This window comes from Saccostrea echinata, unplaced genomic scaffold, assembly GCF_033153115.1.
Source record: "Saccostrea echinata isolate AGI-Se365-2 ecotype Australia unplaced genomic scaffold, CSIRO_AGI_Sech_v1 ptg000029l, whole genome shotgun sequence".
In the NCBI taxonomy this organism is placed as follows: domain Eukaryota; kingdom Metazoa; phylum Mollusca; class Bivalvia; order Ostreida; family Ostreidae; genus Saccostrea; species Saccostrea echinata.
Window position 1 is genome coordinate 26,586,362 of NW_026889778.1, and position 9,925 is coordinate 26,596,286.

Genomic DNA, 9,925 nt, shown 5'->3' on the forward strand with positions numbered 1-9,925 from the left:
TAAATATGCCCACAAAGATTACATTCTATTTCGAAGACAACATTAGAAGATTTGCAGTTCAGATTTTCCCAAGTTTTTATATAGAAGCTCTGTCCAGTAAGACTACTACTAGTGAAAGAAGTGTTAGTTATCAAAATGTCACAGGTTTTACAGTTTTTCGCAGAGCAATTTGAAATAGAAGACATGGGATCGGAAAAGGAATCTTCAAATATGTCTCTCATAGAAACTTTACATTCTTTCAAACATTTGTATGAACTATCGGTTTTATACCAAAACTGGGAATCTGAAGACTGCACATATGACATATGTTTAATATCCCTGAGGATTATCCGAAGCGCTTGTCGTGGTGTAGGGAGAAGAGGTGGTGGAATGTGCAAAATCAGTGGTCAAAAGTGATATTCAGCGATGAATCTCAGATATGTGTCGGTGAAAACAATCGTGTTTATGTTTGGAAAAAAGCAGGAGAGGGTTGGAGACCTGACTTAGTGCCACGACAAAATGGCCGCAAGTTCAGTATTATGGTGTGGGGGTGCTTGTGTTTCGGCGGCAGCGGAACCTTGTGTCGCGTGGAAGGGAACATTAATTCAGAAAAATATACATGTATAAACATCTTAGATACAAACCTCTGGCCAGTTATAGTGCGGCATTTCCCACACCGAAGTTACCTTTTTCAAGATGATAACGCTCCCGTACATCGTTCTCGAGTTACACAGGATTTCATTGCCAGAAATCGAATAAAGAACATGAGCTGGGCTGCACAGTCTCCGGACTTAAATATCATTGAAAATGTATGGCTTTATATTAAAAGAAAACTCCAGTCCCAGATGCACAATATAAATTCCGCAGACGAACTTTTTCAACACACGCTTAGGATATGGCAGGACATCAACGTTAATTAGGGTGAATTCACCATGCATCGGACACCCTTGCACTTCAACAAGTTCTAGTGATATCGCTACCAACCGAATATTATCAAAATGGAGCCTTACATGTAGTATGTGGTTAAAATTAAAATTTGTGACACAATCGTGCCCTATTTATTGAGAAAATATCAATAAAAACCAATTTTTTCGAAATAAGTCTGAACTCAACATGGATCGTACAATATTCACCATGCATCGGATATACGATATTTAAACCAGAAAAATGTCATACCTTGATCTCGGTGCTTTAAAATTAGTGATATCGAAACAGTTTTATCTTTTATTTAAAAATTAACCTTCTTATCAAATTTGAATGACTATTTCGATCCACAAATAGGAAGAGATTTTAGTTGCATCACATTGCCTTAGAAAGGCTATACAATGCTAGTAATATGGCAACTCGCGCCTTTGTCTCGTGGGTTATAATCATCTAGTTTAAAGAAATAAATTGAGTCCACTTGTAGTCGTCATATATCAATAATTTGTGTTTTCACTGAAAATTTAGAGTTTCTATTTTCTATTTCCGTCAAAAACAGCTGTCATTTGGGTTTTACATGAAAATGGAAGTGATTACACATGCATCGGAAAGTGTCCGATGCATGGTTAATTTGTGTCCGATGTACGGTGAGATAAACATACTAGTTTAAAACAATTATAAAATATATTATACAAACATTGAAGTAAAATTTTTGAAAAATTTCTGTAATATTATCAATCATTGGCAAATTTTACCAAGGTCCGACCCTTTCCGTTGACGTCTATTTAAAAGAACGACAACTCTAAAAATTGCAAAATCGTAAAATTCTGGTTACTACCCTTTGATGATGCAAATATGACGTAATTTCAAGGCCATTCTTGTGGTATTTTTATCACAGCATGAAAATAAAAATCGACATCATTAAAAAGTTTAATTCTTCATCTTTAAGACAGAAACAAGTAAAAACACGGGGAGACTCAGGTTCAATGAAAGTTTATTGCTTAAAGTTGTCCGAAGCAAGGTATGTGTCCGATGCATGGTTAACTCACCCTATGTCAAAAACCTTTATAATTCTATTCCAAGAAGAATACAGCAGGTCATCAGATTTAAAGGGTCATCTTACTAAATATTGAGGTAAGTTATTTTGTGTTTTTATCTTAGCAGTAGCTGTCAAGACGGTTTTTCGCACGAGTTGTCTCTCTTGTGTTGGAAACGTGACGCCATTTTTTTCTCAACACTTTTGTCCCCCAACTGTAGGTTTGGTGATAAAAATAGTTTTTTCATTGCCTGGTATATTTAGAAAATAATTAAGAAATTTTATTTGATATAAGTACAAACATTTGAGAAAGGGGGGGGGTAAAACCGAATCTCTCTCTCTCTCTCTCTCTCTCTCTCTCTCTCTCTCTCTCTCTCTCTCTCTCTCTCTCTCGTCTGTTTAATAAAAACTATGACCGCATATTACTTAAATATGAAGTCGTGAAAAATTAATATATAACAAATAATATGAATGCCTCTTTTTATCAACTTGTCCGAGTATAATCACGGCCGGGAAACATGTAGAAGTCTGCTCAGTAAATCATCATAAAAAATAAAACTGACTGATAAATATATTATTGCATTAAAATTTTAAAATACGGGTGTATTTATACAATACGTCCACACACCTTTGTAAAATATTTTATTTTTTTTTTTCACTTTATTTTAGACGGAATCGTCTTGGCACGGAAATATATGTATGGTTTTTACAACCGTTGTAATTCATTCTATAAGTCCGTAGTTTGCTCTTCTTAAATCCACATTACAGGTAACTCTTGATGGCTCGAACTTCGATCTCTCGAAGTTCTTGATCGCTCGAAGTGAGTCTCCGGTCCCGAATTTTTCCACTATATAACTAAGCAAATTTACTCTTGATTTCTCGAACTCTTGATCTCTCGAAACCCTTGATCCCTCGAAGTCAAAATGCAGTCCCGCTATGCATATTCTATTAGAATTTACCCTCGATACCTCGAAGTGGCTTTGTGTATACAAGATTATATAATTAGCACCTTTACCTGAACATTTAAATGGTCCCAGGCAGAAGACGCGGGTCTCGAGGAACAGGATGTTTATTCAGGTGACACTTATGCTGCAAGGTGATAATTGATTTATAACGAATCATATTTTGCCTATATGATATTAAAATAATTATCATCGACTGTCTTACGATAATTTAGAGACGCAATGTCATTGAAAAGTAGTAATTTATTAAAAGACAAAATACTAATTTGATTTTTATTTCGAGTCAGTGTCAAAGTTAAACGAAATATGAAAAAAGCAGAAACAGCCTCAATGTCAATATGACGACTATTATTGGACAAATACTTACAGAACTGCGTTCAATGATCATGTTTGGAATAGTCAAAGCTATGTACGACGCTGTAAAATGTCGTTTTCATGTAACGAATGCGTAGCATGATGTCCGTATTACAAAGAATAAATAAATATACATGATATGACGATATACATTTTTTCTTTACTCAATTTAATGAAATATTCATCTGAATTACGAAAAAATATCGTTGTTTTATAAAAACCACGTGTAAAAGGTTAGCACTGCATGAAAATCATTACATCCGGTAAGACTAATTTTAAAACCTGTCAACAAACCCGGAAAATTCCGGACTCTTGAAAACTCGAACTCTTGATCTCTCGAAGTTTTTCCTCGGTCCCGCGGACTTCGAGGTTTCGAGAGTTACCTGTATTTGTAATGATTGTATATATCAAATAAGAATAAACATATTTATTTTACAACTAGATTAATTTTATCTTTTATACTACAGCGTTCGGTAACAATTACAATGTTTTACAGATATAAAAATCGTTTATTAAAAAGTTGAATTTAAACATCGTACATATGCGCAGAAAATATTGTTAGAAACTTAAATTAAAAATTTTACTTAATGTGAATGTATCGTCTTTCTTAAGATACTTTTCATTGATTTGTTTGTTTATTTATTATTCATTTAATTTTTAGCACCAGGCATACATACAATAGAATAGTTTCAATGTAAGGAAATGATCAGAGGGATTCCGAACAAATCGTTCATCTTGCGTTCACCGTTCGTTCACCGTTCACTTTGCGTTCGCATTTGCGCTCCGTTCGCGTTCTGCGTTCGCTCACCGTTCACACATCGTTCACCAAGTTGCCTTTGAACAGCGTTCACACATCGTTCACTCACCGTTCGCTCTGCGTTCGTTCAGCGTTCGTTCACCGTTCGTTCAGCGTTCTCTCACCGTTCAAGTGGGAAAGTAGAACGTTTCAGGGACTGTAACTTTTGAACAGTTGGTGCTACGACTTACATACTTTACAATAAAAAAAAAATATTTTGGATTTCCAACGTTTCGGCTTGAGCATCACTGAAGAGACACAATTTGTGGAAATGCGCATCTGGTGCATCAAAATTTTTACCGTATATCCCTGACAAAAATTTACAATAGTTAACTATAGTTAATTATAGTTTACTATAGTGAACTATAGTGAAAACTTTGATACTTTGATTTACAATGAAAGTTTACTCTGGAACTTTTTTTGAGATTTCAAAGCTAAAATTCTCTAAAATTTGATAACAGTAATGTAAAATTTGGAAATAATGTGTGAATATACAAATAATATTTCAATTCAATATAAAAAATGTGCAGGTATGAATTGAAGAACAAAAAATATAACGCTCTGAAATCCATAGTAAAGATACTTTGATTTACTATAGTGAAAAAACTTTGATACTATAGTAAACTATAGTTAACTATAGTACTTTTTTGTTAGGGATGATTTACATAGGTAATCCTTGTGACAAGACCTTCCTTTGGATACCAGCAACTTTGACCCTTTGACCTTGGAGTTTGACCTACTTTTGGAAAACTTTAACCTTGGCCATAACTTTTGAACAGTTGGTGCTACGACTTTCATACTTCACATATGTAATTCTTGTGACAATACCTTATTTTGGATACCAACAACTTTGACCTTTTGTCCTTGACCTCGGAGTTTGACCTACTTTTGATAAACTTTAAACTTAGCCATATCTTTTGAACGGTTGGTGCCAGCGCTTTCATATTTTACATGTGTATTTTTTGTGAGAAGGCCTTTCCTTGGGCACCATTAATTTTGACCCCTTGACCTTGATATTTAACTTACCTTTGAAAATTTTAACCTTTTCCATATCTTTTAAATGGTTGTTGCTAGGGCTTTCATATTTCACAGGTATATTCCTCGGGACAAGAACTTACTTTGGGTTCCAACAGATTTGATTTGCATTTAAGAAAGTTTAACCTTTGCTATAAGTTGCCATATGGGGGCATCAGTGTTTCAAAAACACATTTTGTTATACTGGGAGACCTGTCTGTCAGTATCATCTGGTTATTCTGTGTACTCATGAATGAATAGGTACCGAACGACAAGTATCCTCGGGAACAGAGTGTCCACCAGCAGAGATACATGTTCGGTGGTTAAAATGAAATATTAATTCTTCCGTCTTTTTTTTTTTTTTATTTTGTACAGTGTTTGCATGTTTAACCCCGAGGTGCCCAATTAAATGGTGTTTTTGCAAGGCCATACAGTACATGTATATAAATCTTGACCATTTTTAGATATACATATCAGAAACATTAATTCCTTAACTTGAAAAGTCTCAATTCTGCTAGCCAGTTTTTATTAATGCTTGTAATTTACGAGTTTCATAAATTAAACTTCTGGTAACACCGTATAATTTTCTTTAATTGAGGAATTTTAAAGGGGCATAGACCCAGATTTGAAGTTAATATTTTCTCAAATTTTCTGTATTATATCATAAATTATATGTTGCTATAGCATTACACATATATAATATAAACGTTAACTGTTTTCTAAACAGGGCACGAGCTCTGTAATTGCTAATGTTTACGTTTCAACGGCTGTGTTCAATTTGTTAAACTTTGAACACATCGCTGAGCACGGACTGACAATACTAGTGAGTTGGGTATGCTTTCTCACGTTTCTACTCTGAATTTTCTGGATTATATCTTAATTTTTTCATTAATGCACAAACATTCTACTTTTCTTAAGGTTTTGCCAAAGGTCAACGTGTCCAAAAATTTATTTTTGCAACAGCTCCAAAACTATGTGGTTTATAAAGTTCAAACTTTTACAGTTTATAAATATATCATTGGTTTACAGATAGAAAGTATCACTTGATAACAAATACTTAGAGAAAGTATTTATAAAGAAAAAATCTTTTTAAAAATGCATATATTTTTAAAAAATACACCTAATTAATTCCGTACTTTAAGTGAAAGCCACCATTGCAGAAATAATATATGTTTATCAATGAAAGGCAAGTTGGACTTCGATAGCCTCTGGAAAGTTGTTTACCCTGTTTATTTTGTCCAAATGTTAAGATTTGAAACTGAAAGTACATTGCAAATGGCGGATTTTATAAGGGTCTTGTCTTTATATATGTCATGCTTTCAATAACAGCCTTTCAGAGACCATTCACGTCCAACTTGCCCTTCATTGATAAACATATATTATTTCTTCAATGATGGTTTTCACTAAAAGTACAGAATTAAGCAGGTGCATTTTTTTTTAAAATATGCAAATTTTTTGAGATTGTTTTTTCTCAAAAAAATATATTTTTTTAAATATTTGTTTTTAAGTGATACTTTCTATCTGTTAATCAATGATTTATTTATAAACTGTAAAAGTTTCAACTTTATACCTCACATAGTTTTGTAGCTGTTGTAAAAATAAATTTTTGGGCATGTTGACCTTTGTAAAACCTTAAGTATTAAAGATAAAGTTTACTTTGTGAAAGTGCAAGGATGTGTCAATCAAACGCGTCCTGAAATTCGTAGTTTCAATAATTTCCAGATAAAATAAGTTTTTTTATTATATTTGAAATTTTAGCGAAATGCTAAAGCAGCATATACGTCTTGATATTATACAGAAAATTTGAGAAAATATTACCTTCAAAGAGCTAGGTACGTTAGCTAATGTCAACAGGCCCTGCAAAATGCTTAAAAAATAAAGTTTGCGTATCCTCACTAACAATGTATATTTATAAAGTTTATGATCCTAAGTCCTTGTATATGTAAATGTTTGGGCGGATCCAAGCCTCTTATGCTGCTATGTAATATCCAAACCTATGCCGTTTCCGGAAAACAAGCAATGTTCTTCACTTTTCACCCGGTTTTTGGGAAAATTCGATGTGGCCACACGCATCGGCCACGAAGATATTTTAACCAGAAATACTATAACATAAAAGGGATTGATTTATACAGGTTTCGTTCTGGCCGTGGGCTGTGGCCACATTGAATTTTTACAAATTCTGATATTATCAGTCGTCTGCTATACGGATCTTGACGTGAGGGGAATGGAATATTAGCTTGGTAATTTGATTATATTCGTAGAAAATAAATAACAATTGAATACATGTTTATTTTATAGAAATCTAAATGATAAAATGCATTACTTTAATAACTCATTTGTAAAAAATTCGTATCCGCGACTACCTTTTTAACTTTCGTTTTCATTCCAGGCAACAATTCGGGAACAAGCAAAACTCAGGCAAATGTACACATAAAACGTCTAAATTTCTGAAGGTCTGTTGTAAAAAGGTTTAACTGAGATGTTTTGGGGTTGTTAAGTTTATAAAAAGGCATCTTATGTTAATATTAAGGCAAAAACCTAACTTCTCCAGGTTGTACATCGAACTCTAAATATAGACGTCCTTATTGTTTACATTGACAACGTACAGTGACGCGCCAAAAGTTTTTCCCATTTTTCAGTCTTTCGTTCGATATTTTACTGTAAACAATACGTTGTTTTATCAAACATTTTGATAAAAAATAATTGAGAATTTCTCATAGTAAGAGAAAACTATACTCAGATGATTCATTTTAGATATTAAAAAAATTCTCAAATTAACGACTTTTTATTATCTGTAAAAATGCTGGAAAGTTTACATGTTTCAATGCACAGATGAATTATTTTAATATTATAGCACTTGCACCCTTTCTCCAAAAGCTTAATTAGTACATACGTATACTTATATTTAACGTATGATAATCTTTCAATGAATTAAATTTATATACCATCACATAGAAACGAAAAAAGAAAATACACCATTTAATATGTTTTTATGTCTTCTCAAAAATAATTGAAATGATAATTGAGAACACTAGAGGCATAAGTACATGTATATGTTATTTATTCCCTGAAAACTGAGAAACAATGCAGTTAAATTTAAGGGGGAGAAAGAAGAATGGGGAAATTACATATAACTATTAAGTTTTCCTTCAGAGAAGTTAAGATGAGAATATTAATAAAATAATATTGGACTAACATGATACTCATTATAATAAAAACTTATGAATGGGACAGCAGCTTCATATAATTTGGGAAATTCTAAGATACTGAAAATATTTTTTAGAATTTATTTTATATATCTATAATTTTTTTTCTAAGTCATTTATTTTACACCCTCCCTTTTGTGACAGGAAAAACTCTCCAAAATATTTGCAAATTCATTGATTCTTACTAAATCAAATAATATTAATAATTAAAATATCTTCCTATGAGATACACATGTATACAATTTGATACTATACAATTATTGCATGACGTGAGGAAAATATGAAGATTTATTCAGCAAAGAAAAATTATACGAATTTTTTTGGTTGAATAAATCTTCATGTTTCCTTAACATTCATGCAATAGATTCTTATTATACCGAAACAAGCAAGGCCTTTAAAAATAAACACAAACTTTCAAAAAGTTACTGGAACACTTAACCGAAGTCCCTTGGACACTTCGCATTTAGTTTTTTTTTTTTTTTTTTTTTTTTTTTTAAATTTTATTTAGAAGTATCCTTATTGAAGAAGACCACCGATTTTGTCATTGCATTCAATGCCTTTATTCTAAATTTTGTGATGTCTGCTGTTGTCGGGAGTTTCGTCAACGAACGATTTATAAGTATCGCGAGAAAATGCACTTGGTTTTCCTAGGAGGTTAAATATGATGAAAAGCATGACGACGACAGGGAAATATGAAGCGTTACGTGACAATTTAGAACCAATCAGATAACGCGTTGTATAGAATAATTATAATGAGGTATAAAAATAAGATGTATGCGTGTATGTGTGTGTGTGTGTGTGTAGGGGGAGGGTCCCACTTAGGCTTTTTACAAGCTTATATATCATACTTAAAATCTCGAAAATCGGGAAGTTGAACTACTTGGCCAGGTGTCTCAAGGTAACCCCCCCCCCCCCGACCCTTGCCTCTGAAATCCCCCTTCACCAACTCAGGTGACATACGTACCAGGTAGATACTAGTATTGTCTTTGGATAGAACATTTTAGCGTTACAATATAAAGACTCAGGAGAATTATTTTCAGATCTTAATTTCTTCTTGTTGTTTGTCCCCAAACGATCAATAGTCAGGTTCTAAAGCTGAAACCACGAGAGGAATGAAATTCAACATGACGCTGGTTGATGCGTTATTAAAAGTCATGTTTGTTTAACCTTATGCTTACAGTCATTTTGAAAAAACCCGCGTTTCGAGACACTGGTAACCTTATCGCTGTACTTTGTATCCAACTTAAGACAACCCAACGTAATAACTTTTTTGTAAAAAAAATAAATCGACATCTTTAAAGTCGCAGATGAGTGCGTATGGCCTAGGGTTGAATTGCTACAACCTTTTTATGAAGGGTTGAAAAAATATACCTATCTATTATAAACCAAGTCAAAGCTTAATAAAAATTAAATATGTCATGTATGAGATGAGTCGACCATCTTAATTTTCTGATATTTTTAATATCGATTATTGGAGGGATGATGGATATGTTCAGAAAAATCACAAGTAATGCCCATGAAAACAAACAACGTCCAATCATAAAGTTATGTGTTGATATGGTAAAAAAGGCGTCAGAGACATAATTAATGATTGTTAAAATTACTGGGAATAATCGAAATATTTTTTAACGCATTTGACAAAGCAATTCATCATATA